General features: G+C 35.7%; 1 protein-coding gene and 1 non-coding gene across 5 annotated transcripts in view; both read left to right on the forward strand.

Moving 5' to 3' along the window:
• LOC138181989 (xaa-Pro aminopeptidase 1) overlaps positions 1–16152 on the forward strand; it is a 46669-nt gene that overhangs the window by 7427 nt on the left and 23090 nt on the right. The window lies entirely within an intron of this gene.
• TRNAA-AGC (transfer RNA alanine (anticodon AGC)) lies at positions 7730–7802 on the forward strand. The gene has a single exon. It is a non-coding gene; the product is annotated as a tRNA-Ala (tRNA).

Below are 16152 nucleotides of genomic sequence, written 5' to 3' on the forward strand. Positions count from 1 at the left end.
TTCTGGCAAAGTATTTTTACCACAAATAATCTTGTAATCTAAGATAAATCATTAAACGATGGAATTACGAAATTTACAAAAAGCGGAACGAATCGGTTCGACCTCTGAGAGGTTCGCATGACGATGAAAAAATTCTTGGATTCTTCCACGGGTTAATAATTTATAGGAGATTCGACAATCTGCGGAGTTACGTCGCATCTAATTTAAGAACCAAGTCAGCCGTGAGAAAGAATCTCACGAGGGTTGATTTTGCAAAAATCTGGGGAACGCCATTAAGCTGTTGATTTATATTTGCACGCATCGTCACGCGTGTTTTCGAGAATCCTTAAAAACCAGTTGCTCGGATATATCACCGAACAGATGCACTGGGGATGATTCACGAAATGTACGACTGAACTCGACAACCCCTTTTTACTATTCACTTTGCATCTTCGTGTATTAACATAATTCTTTGGAGATTCTTTGGTGGTTGAAGGGAGAAAATAGCAGTGCACGTTTTATTCGAATTTAAGCCACTCTTCGTCGTGTATCTAAGAGCGACATAAAAGATGACTCATAATGGAAATTTCGAACTTACAAACTTCAAAAAGAGACTATCACCCAATTCGACGACTCAACTTTTTCGATTGACGGTATTCAGAGGAAATTTGGCCAATTTTCTTTCTACTTCGTGACGAATGGATTGTTGGAAAATATTTGACGTTCTATTATTCTTCAAGAAACGGAGAATCGAGATTCTTTGAAATTCAATCTCGCAACTTATTCATTGAACAGTGCGCTCATCTTAAAATTCGATATTCGTGTTGGAATATTTCCAATCGGCGCAAAATATAGAAGAACAGTCACATTGTTGAAGAAACGCTACAAAATACTAAATGTTCGTTGAATTGTAAAAAGATGTATCTACGTAAATAAATGATCTTACTATTAGTTTACGTAGTTGAGTTGCACGATGAATATCGTTTCCGATGTGGGAAGTATCGATAGGTGTAGGTATTTTAAACTGGAAGTTTTTCATCAAAATAGACACCGATACATTGCTTTCGCCATCGTATAAGTTTGTTGATTCCAATTTCGTAAAAGCAGTTCGAGGCAGTTTGATCAAGTCTACGTCCGTAAAAGAAAATCGTCGAAAACTCCCGTCTCTGCACATTGCGCTCCGAAAGAGATAAAACGTAGATACTTGCAGAATATTTACCAAACCAGACAAGATAACAACGATCTCGACTCTTCTGAACAACCTAATATAAAAACCAAAGCAACCGTCCGATGTTTTATCATTTTGACGTCAAACTTATAATATTTTAGAATTTTAATTCTTTCAAACGTAGAAATTTTATCGTAAAAAAAAGATATAACAAAGTAGATTTGACTTGTTTATAAACGACCAATTATATGACATAAAACGATTACAAAAATTTAGAAAATTAATTTAGATGTTTAATTATTAGGCGGAATTCGAATTTTTTCAATAACTCGTCGATACGTAATAAATAATTATGATTATGAACACGTACTTAATAAATAATAAGAAAGCAGGGACACTTTTTCTTCTACTAGAGCTGCAAAGAGTTAAATGTGAAGAAACGACATTTATCATGCTAGTAAGCAATAATCAACGAAGATACCAGTTTCTTCAAAGGAAGGATTTCAATTCGGAATCTACTGTGCACATTAATGAATTGGAAACGTACGAGACTACGAACTGGAGATTCATTTATCAGATTCACGTCCATTTCACCTCGCGCGGCCACCGATAAGATAAGCTCCCAAAATGAGATGGAATAATTCACCTGGTTTCGTGTACGAGCCTCTTAATATCCGGCGCTATGCGTCATGCGAGCAGAGAATTTGTGCCCCATTACCTGTTAAGTCCATTTTATAAAGCTGCCGACTAAATCTTTCATCGTCTGATTTATCATCGCGTCGCTGTGCAACCGGCCTAAAATTTATATCTCACGATGTGCGAAAACGTTCACACGATTCGCTTATAAACGTGTAAGTTACTGCGAGTAGACTTAGGTAAGCCTGGGATTTAAATGACTAAGCAAATTTCTAAATATACAACGCCGGAATTCTTTCGCGCGTGAAACACCAAAAATGTCGCGTAGACTCATCTTTGTGATAAAATGAAACGACCTACGAGATATCCACGTACCTGGGTAAACGGCACGAGATGGAAAAAAGACGCAACATTATGTTAAATTGGATCAGGCTTTCGTGGATCAACGATTTCAGAAGATAAATTTGAAAGGAATATTCGGAAACAGAGTTTGCAGATGTATGAAATCATAGCGATAGTGTTTTTTGTAAGATGAAAGAATAATTTAATGTTTTATGTGTAGAACGGAGCGTTTCTATTGTTCATAAGGTTGCTACCTATAAAATGCTAATTATACCTTTTGCATTCGATCATTCATAGGAATTTTTCAATTTATCAATCCGATTAAAATTCTATTTGCCCGTACCTAACAAGATAATAAATCTACAAAATACCAAATCGCATCGATCATCAACACTTACTTTAAATTGTAACAGTGAACTTTTCATATTTGATACGCTTCCCACGAAATTAAAAAGTCTGAGAAAATTCGCGTAACATCCTCGAACGTTCTAAACTAAAATTATCGTAAAATTTCGATCGAATAATTTGTTTAAACACGTTGTAAAATAAATTGAAGAAAATAAAACACACCAAGCGTAATGTTACGCTATATGAAGTTCAACTATGCAATTTCGATTATGATTATAACTCGTGATCATCCGTATGAACTTTCACCTAAGAACACGAACGATGAACCAGAGTATAATTCAATTATTAATTCTTTCAAAATTCTCTAATTCGTCTGCGTCCAATAAAAAATGACGAGTGTGTCCAGAAATACATACATCAAACTACACGTGGATCCAAATATTCGTGAAAATCTTCTCATTCGAGATATCATCCGCGAACCTTGAATAACACGATGTATAACCCAATAAATCTGTTGGAAATTGCCCCGTGAAATTCGGAACGCGTGAGATAATGCGGCCAAACGGCGGAAAACGAAGCGTAGATGCAAATACGAGTAATGTAGAGATACAGTGGATGAACGGCACATAACATTCATTATGCCAAAACCGAAACGTTGAATTCAGATTCGATTGGCCGGTGAACGTACCCAAGATATGTAGTTGGTCAGGTTGTACTATAAATAACGGAAGTTTGCGAGCACGCTTCAAAGCTATTCCTATGGCGCCTTGGGTCAGACATGCACTTGACTCGACGTTCCTTTTCGTGACATAACACCCGCCATGTGTTCTACAAATGTAACCTCTGACCATAACGTTCACCGATCCACCACTATTTTTACGAAGATTTCGTCTCATCATTTTCGAAGGAAACTTAGTAAGCAATCCGTTTAAGAGAAAGAACGAGATAAACTTCTGCGAAGTGGATGAATAAATTTGGAACTCGAATAAGAGATCCAAAGCCACGTGTCTCCTAGTGTTTTCTATTAAAACTGAAATTCGTCGGATTTATTCTTAGAGAAATCATTTCTTCGTACCGTAATATCTAATTCTTTGAGGAACGTGCAAAGAAGTTAAAAATACACATCGAATTCGGGTAGTTTGACTTATGAAGTCGGAAATTTAGGAATTTCAAATTTTCAAGCGCTCCAACTTTAAATTTCAAATTTCAAATTTATTTGGAAACTTCGTTTATTTATAGAATTAAAAGTTTTATAGTATGAAATCTGCGATTGAAAGTTCGAAATTTCTGTTATGCGAACGCTACCGCGGATAACGTTAAATAAAGTTAGCGGACCGCTTCGTAGTTCTACGATTATTCTAAAATATACGAAGATCGTTGAATTCTAAATTATATACGAATTTGCCGCAGGTCTCGTTCCACAACATTGTAGATCTAGTTCACGCGGGATATTCAGTAGCCATACAGCTGTGTCATAATCATTGGCATCGATCACCGTGCTATAACTGAAACCGTTTGGAACGAACGAACTGGTGAAACAAGCACAGTGACTGTGCGCATTTTCTCGTCTGTCGCGCTTTCTCATAGCGGAAATGCAACCGATAAACGTCCAAGAACTGACAAAGGTCAGCCTATGAGTAATATCACGCGCGTTTCATCCTCCACACGAAACGCATAAAAGGAGTTTTATGCATAGCGCATCATGCGTGACCATGATCATAACTCAGGACTGAGTTAATGCTCTGAAATATCTTCGATGTCTGAACAAACCATAAAATAGTATAATTGTTTCGAATACTTAACGAGCAATTTAAATCGTCGGGACGACTTTATGCAAAATTGCTTACGTAATCGCAGAATTGCTACCGTGTACTTAAATAATACACGATTAAAAGATTACATTGCCTTAGAAGATACTCTCATCAAGAGCAATTTAAGTCTAAACGATTCCTCTAACGATATAATAGTCCCATTAATCGAAGCTCGAACGTTTCCTGTAAGTTCGATTTTCAAATCTGTTGCAACTTCTCGTACGTAAACCGATTTAAAATCTACAAATATGATACATCGTATCGGCCACTCGATACACGCTCCTGGCTATGAAATAACAAATTTGTTAGTTCTACAGCTGTTTACATGCAAATAGTTCAGTGAACGGCTCAGTCTTTGAATAGTTGAACGGTGTTAGCCTAACTACAGAAGCTACTAGAAAGCTGGCCAACTATCTATAGTAAACATACCAGAAATTCCTTTGAAAATGCGAATCTCTTCAATTCAGAAGTATACGCATCTTGCGTATCCAGATGCGTTATAAATTTCGGATAAGATCGTTCAGAAATTAAAATTTTTGTTCATCCGTATAGAAGAAACGTATTAGTAGAAAATTAGTAAAATTAATGATCGACCATCGATTGATTTCTAATTTACTCTTCTCCCTTGTAATGTTCAATGAGACGATCAAAACGAAGAAAGTGAAATTCTACCAACGTCCATCGATATCTCTTTATTTATTTTTCTTTGTTTGTCGTTGAAATTGAAGGCGAATCTTTGCGCAAGATTTAGAACGATACGATTTAGATCACCAGACAGGCTGTCGGAAGACAATTATCCGACAGAAATAGCGCCACGTATTTTTACGTCCGAATATCCGAAAGTAGACGACGTTACGTCAAAACGAAATTTCTACTGCGAGGGAATATTTCGAGCATTTAAAAGACACTGCTTCAATTTGAGGTAATTTGCCACTGTTTCACATGACTGTCATCTAATGTATCTTCATTTGCCGCGTAATTTGCTACAGTGGCGATAAACATACAATACGAAATATTAAACCCGCTCGATTTCGTCGTAAATATTGAACATTGTGGAAATCGTAGATGCATCGGTACCAAGAAACTTTCGATCCATTTTTTCTCTACGAGATTTAAAACGTTAAAGATTCTCGAATCGATCTTAAAATTCTATCGCTATTACTCCCAGTTCTCATTAATAATATCATTGACCAACGCTATAGATGCTTAATACACTGTCGTTGTGCTTGTCGATAGACCTTGCGCACTTTTGTGCAAATTTATATTCTTGAAAACATAATTAAAGAAGCAGATCTTCGATAGAAAATTGTTTTATCTACTGATAAGCATTACAAAAACCACTTTAATACTTCGTACTTTCGACATTCGATATATTTCTCTATATCATACGTACTTTCTACGATTATGCGCTTTCGGATCTCCTACAAATACATAAAAATCTGCGTTCTACTTATCGATAACATCGGCAAATCGCTACGAAATGCGAAAAAACAAAATCACGGGACAGGAAGGAAACCGACACAGACGTAGAGCGATAAAGAATGGATAAAAAGAGAGGGTGGATTGTGGTATCGGAAAATAAGAGCAAACGGTGAGCAGGGCCGCAGCCATCGAAAGGAGGCAGAACGTAGACGTTTTAAAGCCGTAAAATCCAAAACGTCATCCCCTCCAACTGCGTGTGCGTTACTTTTACGTTAATGAGGGGCAAATTATCGGAAAAGAGGCCTGCTGACGTAACAGGCTGTCATAGAGTCACAGAGGTTCGCAGGACCTCTTTCTCTCGGTCACACTTTCATCGTCAATATCGGCTTTCTCTTTCCGGTACGCCGCCACCTCGAAATCCAATAAACGTTGGCTGACTCTGTTTATGGTTATCGCGAAACGATACTGTTGCGTTCCGTCTACGTCGATGTTCCGATAGAATCGCCTGGAAATCGAATATCAAAGCGATAGAATATCGAGTGCGCGGCCCTGATCGATTACCCACCCCATCTTTATAGCTTCATCCCTTGCCATGTACCCGATGAGCTCTCTTCGACCAGCTGTAATCTCGTGTTAAGCCATCCGAGTCGTGATTTTTTAACGACCTGTGCGCCGCTCGTGCGTGAAGAATGGATAGGAAAAAGGATGAGAAATATTCTGAAAACAGAGTTTGAGGGAAAGTCGAAAGACAAGTTTTGAAGGCAGATTGGAAATTTGAGAGTTGAAAAAATTATCGGTTTTGGCGTTACAAGTTGGAAACGAGGTGGAGAGATTTCCGAAGTTTAGAAAGTAACACATACGTAGAATGTGAAGTGAATTAAAGATTGGAGGATGTTTTAGTAAATGAGGGTATCGTGTATCGTGAAAATCGATTTTCTTTATTATTTTTAGGATAAAATATTTTTGAAAAAAGTAGATTGGAAGATAGTAGAAACGAAAGAAGTATTTGGTGTAAGTAGGAGTATTACACCATGTACGCTATGCTATAGTAAAAATACCAAATAGTCGTGTAAATTAGGAATAAGAGGTGTCATCGTTGCAAGATCAAAAAATTTGAAAATTAATTCAAAAGTTAAATGGCTAGTTAAAAGTTATAAAAGTTAAAATTTAAATGGAATTGCTCCTCTAATTTCTCACTTACTGGAATTTATCAGTAACTTAGAGAAAGTATAATATACGTGTAATTTATTTTTCTCACGATCGATATTTATTTTATTTTATTTTATTCTATCGTATTAAATAAAACTCGTTTATTCTTTCTCTTTTCCCAGCAATGTACATATCTCTTATTTTAGTGCAATCGGGATATTATGCACAACATTCCATAAAAACCTGCAAGCTTGTCACTTAAATTTTTTAAAGTTGACTTAAAATATTCAAGAAACATAGTAGCTCGCATACAAGAAAGTTAACAGATAATCTGAAAACAAGTAGTACTTGTACTATAACGTGTATATACGGAGTTCATCCTCTTTCACCATTCTGCAATCCTGCGAACGAAGTGGCGCCATGTGGTCAAATGAGAAAGCAAACGAAACAAGTGGGGGATGAAACAAGTGGCACATCTTGAAGGGCAACTAATTTGATTCTAAAGCATTCTTATAACTCTTATAAAACTATACCATAACGTAAAATTACTGCTTGCTTTAACAGAATTTTATACACGAATTTAAAGCAGCGTTGCTTTTTTGTGTTTCTTAATACGTTTATAACTTTATAAAAAACGTAAGAAACAAGTTTTTGTTTTTAAAAATAGTTCGTAGGTGACATAAAGGTTATACTATTAGGAAAGGACATTACAAGGGAATGGATAAAAAGTTGATTACGATGAAAAACTATTTCAACGTTAAAAAGTAACTTCGTCTATCAGAATGTTTTAGTTTATTGCGAAAAATAATGAAATTTATAGTTGTTAATTTAAATCGCGGCATCGAGACGCGGGAAAGATAAGATTTTGATAACAGGGGGCGTAGCTCAGATGGTAGAGCGCTCGCTTAGCATGCGAGAGGTACCGGGATCGATACCCGGCGCCTCCAAAGTTTAATTTCTTTTTTATTTCATATTTTTTTCTCCTAAATTATTCTTATTTTGTAATCTTACCTTTCGAAAGGAAGAAAAAGATTTAAATACATTTATTTGCGTTCTACCTCCCATTATCACCACACAAAAAAATGTTTAACAAGGCAATATTCGATATTATTATCCCTATGTTACCAAAAACAATTTCTTTCATACAAACAGATATTACCTTATTCGCTACGCGTGATTAAAATATTTTTGTTATTGTAAAGTATATCGCGCCATCGATTTTAAAATTCTCGTAAAACTATTTTCAATTAAAACTATTTTATTACCACATATATTCATGTAAATTCATATATTTTTCGTTTTATCAATGTCGAGAAATATGTTATTCATTCATGAGTCTCGTAGAATTCGGTGTAACAAATAGAAAGTTATGAATGGGATGATTGACGCTCGAAGAATAAGAACAGACCAGCTACGGAGTACATAGTGATTTTGTAGTAACGCGATATGGCATGTGTGTACACTGTACACACATAGCCGGGTATGTATAGCGTTTAGACGTTCCTCGGAGCGCTGTCCTAAGCTCGTTTAGCTCCTCTAGCTACCTCTTCGGACAATCTGCTTTCCGGTTGATTCTAAATCATGATTTACCAACAACTGGCAGAGAAACTAAATAGTACTAGTTCGTTTGTTCACGTATCCATCCTAATCGCTTTTCTAGTCAGCACACTGAACCTCGTGACCACGCGCTTTCAAACTTGTTATTGCAAACCTGATGTACTGGTATACCTGTTGATCTTATTTATGTTAGATCACGAGTGAACGTAGTCTAAAGTAACACATACACTGTACTTATTCATTAATTATTAATGGACGATCGATATATTTATTATGTATTCATTATTTATTAAAATATAAATTTGTTAGTTTGTTCGGTGAAATTTATTTTTCACGAAGTATGTCTTATTAACGATGAAATTTATCTTTGTCTATTAATTATTAACAGGTAATGGATATATTTATCATCTACCACTTGTTATTTATTTATTAATAATATATCAGTTTGTTACTTTCTGTCACGATTCGTGCAATACGTACAATTCTGTTCTAATGATAAATTAATATCGTGAAAGGTAAAAATTGGGAAAGATATTTTTACAATCATATTACATAAATAGCGTTACATACAAAGAAAGTACTTGAATAATAGTGAGTTTTACGTATATTACATTACGATAGAGTACCTGACCTAATATGTAAAGTAATAGAATATCTAATATATAAAAAATATACAAAGTAAATTGAAATTTAAAAATTCTTTAAAGTAAACTGATGATTGACAAATATTCTATTAAACAATCCGCTCCTCTTCCTTCCATTATTTATGTTGGTGTCGACACTCAAAGAATTTAAACCAATGTGTAATATAATTTGTATTTTATTTATAATACATTCTCTATCGTAGAAACTAAATAGAAAGATAGTGGTTTCGTACATCGGAACGTCATCCACCCTCGCAGACTTCTGTGATCCTGGTTCCCAGCCCGATCTATGTTCTCAGAGCCATTGTTCGGATGCGGTCAAGCGTCCTTTATAAAGCACTCTGCGTGACCTAGTGACCACTATGCTATACTTTATACCTACACAATAAAACACCATGAAACACATCGTTCCTTCCTTTATTCCAATCTTCTTCGTTCGACCTCTACCCTCAATTAACCTTACATCCCACAAAAGCGTAGCCCAAAATTCATCATCGAACGAATCCAATCCGCCCAGCTTATAACTTTCTGCCATTAAAATAATTACGAAAAATTAATACCTTGAAAATTTACCTTCAAAATATACATTTAACACGTTGAAGCATTACATCCGACAAAATATACAATTTCATAACATATATTCCAGTCATGTTAAAGTTACTTCCTTTCGTCCATTATCAGTTCGAAAGCAAAATTCAAATTGTCGAACTCGTAATTTTCCTTACAAGGATAATTAAGTATTGATACTTTCAAAGGTTTTCTAACATCTTACACGTTAAAGCTTCAAATCTAAATTTAAGTCTAAACATATAATTTCACTGTATCTATCTGTATAAGAATGAATTCTGTTCACTTTAATGTTACTTGCTTTTGTCCGTTACTTTGGCCCGATATCTCGCGTTCCACGGTACAAAAGAAATACTCGTAAACCCTCGTTTGACCCGGTTAGGGCTGAAGAAAGCTACAATAAAAAGATCGTCGTTCCAGATGCTTCGTGCAACCCCTTTTGCCTCGTGTTCTCCTAGTGCTGCGCATGTTTTTTCTTTGTTCAACGTTTCAAAATTTACCACCCTTTATCCGTACGTGTATACGCGTGTCGCGCGTCCACAAACGAACGTCCCCCTTGGCAAGAAACACGCACACCACACGAAGCTACGTATGCTGTCACACAAAGGAACAGCGAACAAGTTCTGCAACCCTAATAATGCGTGTGTAGATAAGATGACGTAATGTGCGTGCCACGTGTACCTATCGTGAATGGAAATGCGTTTCCGGGGACACGCGTCTCCGATCGATATGCGCACGCGTTTGCGATTTATTTTATGTCGTCGTAGTTATGATATATATCGGTTACAAAACTTGTGGATCTGCGAGTTTTTCTCTGAGAATGATTTGTGTAACATCGTGAAATATTTTGGACGCGATAACGTCTTAAGGTAATGGTAAATTCAACGAGTACTGAGACCTAAATAAAAAATGCTAATGAGCATGCCAAATGCTAACGATATAACTCGGTTTATCAATTTACTTGGAATCGCTATTTTTGATGAAATGGTGAGTACGTTCGCAGAAAAAGGAATTTCATATCGAAACAATTACGTGAGAATATGTACAGTGTTAATATCGAACGATATTAAGGGTGGATATACTCTGTGAAATAAAATGTAGTTTAGAATGTTAGAAGAGGTTACGAGGATATATAAAATTGAAGAAATATCCATTTAGGGATTAATAATTTCAGAAATATTAACTGAAACCAGATCGTCGACGTAACTCTATGAAATTACGAGATCTACAAAATTATTATTTTAATCTGTTGGAAATTAACTGCTCGCTAAGAAAGTGTCTAACATGTTGGAAGATTTAGACTCGATCGTTTCTTCTCTTAAAAATCCACTATTTTTCTAATTTATTAACACGTCCGTATTAAAACTCTATTACATAATTATCCATAACTCGAGAAATGGAATTTAATGCAACAAAAATCAATTTGTTTCGCCGCTATTCATTTTTAGAGCTGTTTGACTTGAAAAGTTTCTGGCTTAAAGAACAATCTGGTCGTCGTCCTGTGTTCGTATATGATTTATTGCATACGATTCACTCGTTTTAAAATGTTCGTACGTGTAAAAGTACAAGAACGACAAGCGCAAATATGTTAAAACCGCAAAACAAATAAATTCAATTGGATAGGTACGATAACGGCTGAACTTGGAGGAAAGGGTGTTCGGCGTGCACGCGAGGAAATATTTCGAGGAAACGGATGTCGTGTGTGACGTATCTCGAGGATGCTCGTTGTTTATGCGTCCCTTGCACAGTTGGACGGTAGTCAGGCTTTGGCTTCACCACCAAAAAGGAGTAAAGGAGAAGCCACAGGAGCAAGGCGGAGATCATGCTTCCCCGATAACTCACGTTCGTGCAGCAGTGCGTGAGCCTAACCCAGTCTGCAAAGCGCGGTGAAGTTATGGTGGTGCCACGTACGAGCGTACAGTGTCGACTAAAACCTTCACACGCGAATTAACCAAGAGATTAATCGAACTGTCGCGATTGCTTTGCCGTAAAAGTTCGATAATCCATGACACCTTTGCGATCTACAGATACCGAAATCACGACGATATTTGAGAATCAATAATTCGAAATTATTTGTAAATTATTATCCAAGATTTATCATCCGGGATTACTCTATCCTGGAGTGGAATTTGGAAATAGCAATTGATTAGAATTGATCGATATTTAGTATCGTATGAAGTATCGATGAAAGTGTTTAATGTTGGATGTCGAATGGAAGTATTATCTGTATTTAGATGAAAGATTATTCTGTAGTCAGGATGTTGGAATTAAGAAATTCGAAATAATTTTTATTCTATGATTAAATGGAATACGTAAGATGCATTATACAATATCTTTTTGAAATATTTAAAATATTTGATGTCATGAAATATACGCGAAGAAGAGTCTAATGTTTAGACGTTGAAATTGAAATATCGTGTTTAAGCGTAATTTTATATACAAAATACTGAAATTAAAAAGTCATTGGAGCAGCTTTTTAACATTTAAGTTTAAAATATTTGCCATGGTTAACTGCGAGCAACTGCTACAAACTCTTAATCGACACTGTACGTAATAAAGTGTGCGTACGCGCGTCTTGCGGTCGTGTGTATTTATATATGGAACACATAAGAAGTAGTCGGGCCCTTTGAACACTCTCTATGGGGGCTGATTCCTTGGTAAGGCCACGCATTACCCCTCAGGCCCTTCAATCATTCCTGTCCTTAGAATACTTTAATACGCTTTTCACGTTCTATCAGCTCCAACACGCAACGTATAATCGCGTTGATTTTATTTTTTATTATTGATCGAATGAAATTATAAACCGAGAAAAAAGCTGTATTTCAATCGTGTTATGTTTTTCAGGTAAAAGAATCAAGATACATATATAACATCAGCTATAATTATATCGATACGCTAATAGGTTTCACGTTTAAATCTAAATAGTATTACGTTTATTGTTAATTTTATTTGAAATTTATAACAGCGTTCGTTTAACTTTATTAATAAATTATAGTTATAATTGTGCGTAATACGTAAAATATTTAATTTACGCGCATTACAAAATTCACCATAATTGAACAATACTCTATGTAATTTGTACGTTTATATGGATCAATGGTGCCGATTAAATGAAATTTTAAACGGAAGGATACTGTATATAACAAAAAGTTACCGTCATTACTCTCTTCGTTGTATCATAAATTACAATAAATATCTAAAATTAATAAAGATAGTAAAATTAAAAAAAAATATATTTCTATTCTTCGATACAATCCACTATGTATTGAGAACGTAGCGCAATTTCCAATACTTCAGTTGCACGAAACACAGTTATACCAGAGATTTAATTAACGTAACGTAAAAACATGTGTACATCGAAGAAAACGATTTGCAATAAAAATGGAGTAAAAAAAAGCGAATGATACAGCCCATTCCACTCATCGGAGTCACAAGCATTCGATTTTGCCCGCGTCGTCGTGCAATGCTACTCCCACGCCTCGATCTCCTTTACCTGATACTTTCCTGGTAAAAATTCTCGTTCTCTATTGTTCCACCCTAATTAATGTTCGCAACAACAACGCCCCTCATCACGAGACACGAGCTTCTTTGAGTCACATGCGTCCCTGTTACCTTGCGCTGTCACTTATCCAATATCCGTAAGCAAAAAATGGTCATTGACAACGGCCGGAGTAAGATGAATGGGTTCCTTCGTAGTACGCACGTGTGTATATCGTGTACGTGTACAACGAAGAAAGGAATTGTTACAAAGCATATATATGCGTAGGAAACTTTCAAACATTCTTCTAAACGCGTTAGATAGTTTTATATGGATTTTTAAGTAGCGCATATTTTTACAAATTAAATTTTTATATTGATGCCCTTGGGTTTCAGAGGCGAAGAATTATGCTACCTATACTATGCTAACTATACATACACATTTACATGTGTTATATAAGTGTCGTGATGGTAATTTTCTATTATATTAGTTATATTTTCTTTAAATATAAGTGGAATGTATTTACAACGGTTAAATTAAACTACATTTTTATATTGATATTTTTGAGTTTCGATGTTATGGAGTTAAATATTATTAAACGTTATTCGATTGTAAATAGTACGATATGTTGTAAAATATTAATGTATGTTAACGTTATGTTAAAAGTATTCTAATCTCTTATAGTATAAAGTCGAATGTATTTTTAACGCATTAATAAAATTTCGTTTTTAGCTAATACGAATTCGGATTCCATCGATGTGAAATTATCAAATGTCGTTTATACATTGATATGTATATTCGATTACGATTTACGAAATATAGTTAATATACAGTAACTTTTTGTTTCCTTTGAATTTAAAGTTAACTTGAAAATTGAACGTAGTAAATATTCATACGAAATACAGAAATTCGCGATCGATGGAAAATCGACTTAACGTTACACATATTTTTAATGTTTATTTTTCATCACTATCATTATTCTTTATATATTATTGTTGATAATATTCCTATCTATTTATTGCGATATTTTAATATGAAAATTACGATTCCAATTGACGATTTTAACGTGGAAAATGCGTGTGATGTGTATTTAGCAAATATTAAACCAGAGGTTATCATCATTAATGCAGGAGGGTTTCTCCCTCTTAAACGAGTTCCAATAAATTATATCATCGAGTGGGAGGTTAATGAGAGCGCGTCGAACAATCACGTGACTCGATAATCGAGCTTTTTTTTAAATACAAAATGTCGCATCGCGTATCAGGTTAGCAGGCGTCGAGTAGGTGAACTTTACAAATGTAACGCGTCCAGCTTATCGGTAATACATCGCTGTACCTTCTGTTTTCCTGTGTAATTGCAAACTTTACTTTGTTTACAACGATTTGTTGCAATCCTCGTTGCCAAGAGTACAAAACCGCAATTGGTGCAACGGCCAAGCTTCAGCGCCGATAGGCCTATTTTGCTCCTACAATTTTACAAAACATCTTCCCCGTACCAACTCTTGTCATTTTTATAAAATTTGTAAAATTTACAAACGTTTCTGATTAAATAAAGAATCGAATGATATTAAAATCCAAAGGTTTGATAAAAAAAAATCATCGCTAATATTAACACAGCTAAAACATAGAACGAATTATAAAGAACCACGTTATCGTTGTTATCGTTAACTGCATAACATTTTCAAACATTTATTAGTCGATATAGAAAAAAGGAAAGATTACATTAAAATTCAAACACCCGACGAGAGATAATCGTTAACAGATTTAATAGATACGGTGGATCACAAGGAATCAGCTAGTCGCCGATTTTTTGTAAATGATATAAAATATCAACTATTGCAATACAGATTAAACGTTTAACGGTACGATCTATCGTGTGATTGTGGCGCCGATCAAAATCAGGGTCAAGCACGTTGTTCAAAGCTTCTAGGTTCCTAATAGTTGCGTGTCTCTTCTGTTCTAACCCATTTCTTTCCATGAATGGCGCTGTTCCCGGTTCTTCCTGCCACCTGCTTCCCGCTATGTGCTTTTATTTGGAGGTGGCTCACCCCTTCGTTCTCCACGTTCGCCACGTCATGATCGAACATTAATTCATTGAAGCGAACGAGAATGAACTCCCGCAATGTTGATACTCCTCTAATATCACGGCAACGTGCACAAGCCACCTCCTTACCGTCATTTAATCTGTTTGGCAAGGCTCGTTCGTTCGCTTTTTAAGATCGAACAAACATTTGGTTGGTATCAGTTTAGAGATTGTCAGAGGCGCGACCGTTTCCACGCCGCTTTTCTTCCAGCTACGTCGGCTGGTGGATATCAGAGAACCTCGACGATGGACGTTCGGTGCTTGCGGTCAGATTATTTTTATCGAAAAAATAAATTTGGATAGGTCAAGAGGCGTTAGTTCTTCTTTTGGACAATGTAAGCTTGAGGATCAAATTTGTATAAACTTTTCGGACGAAGTTTTAGAGCTGTTCGTAAATATTTGTTGAGATTACAAAATTAGATGAGGACCTAGCGTTTCTTTCTCTTTAGGGTTTTGCAGTGGAATTCAGATAACGTAGTCTGTAAAATGAGATTCAATAGAGAAATTGATAACAAGGTTTCGAATCTCGAGCGCTCTCCTTTAGAAATATCAAGACGTTCCTTATTACTATCCAAAAATTAACTATTCTATTTCCCGTAAATGCATGAACTTCGTGAAGAATAGTATGCGCTGCAAGTTACAAGTATCCGTTTCTTCAAATAAAGCTTCAAAATTCAGTAGAAGAAAATACGTATTTAATTCTCAATAATCCGCAAACACCCATACAACTTGTAGAAGGGACAACACAGTGATACATACACGAACATAGTCAGCATACCCGCGACCAAACTACCCACTATACCCATAAGGTTTCACCGTACGGCACCGCCATAGAAACAGACCACCTGTAGCCATAGAAGTTCAGAAGCCAGCTGCGCGAAACCCCAACGCAGGGAAACACGTCGTACTAGCGGCAACCAGTCAATGACTGTTTCGTGACTCGTTGAATGAATATAACGGGAGCAGCCA

Source organism: Bombus flavifrons, chromosome 7 (assembly GCF_040668555.2).
Source record: "Bombus flavifrons isolate JBK064 chromosome 7, iyBomFlav1_principal, whole genome shotgun sequence".
Lineage (NCBI taxonomy): Eukaryota > Metazoa > Arthropoda > Insecta > Hymenoptera > Apidae > Bombus > Bombus flavifrons.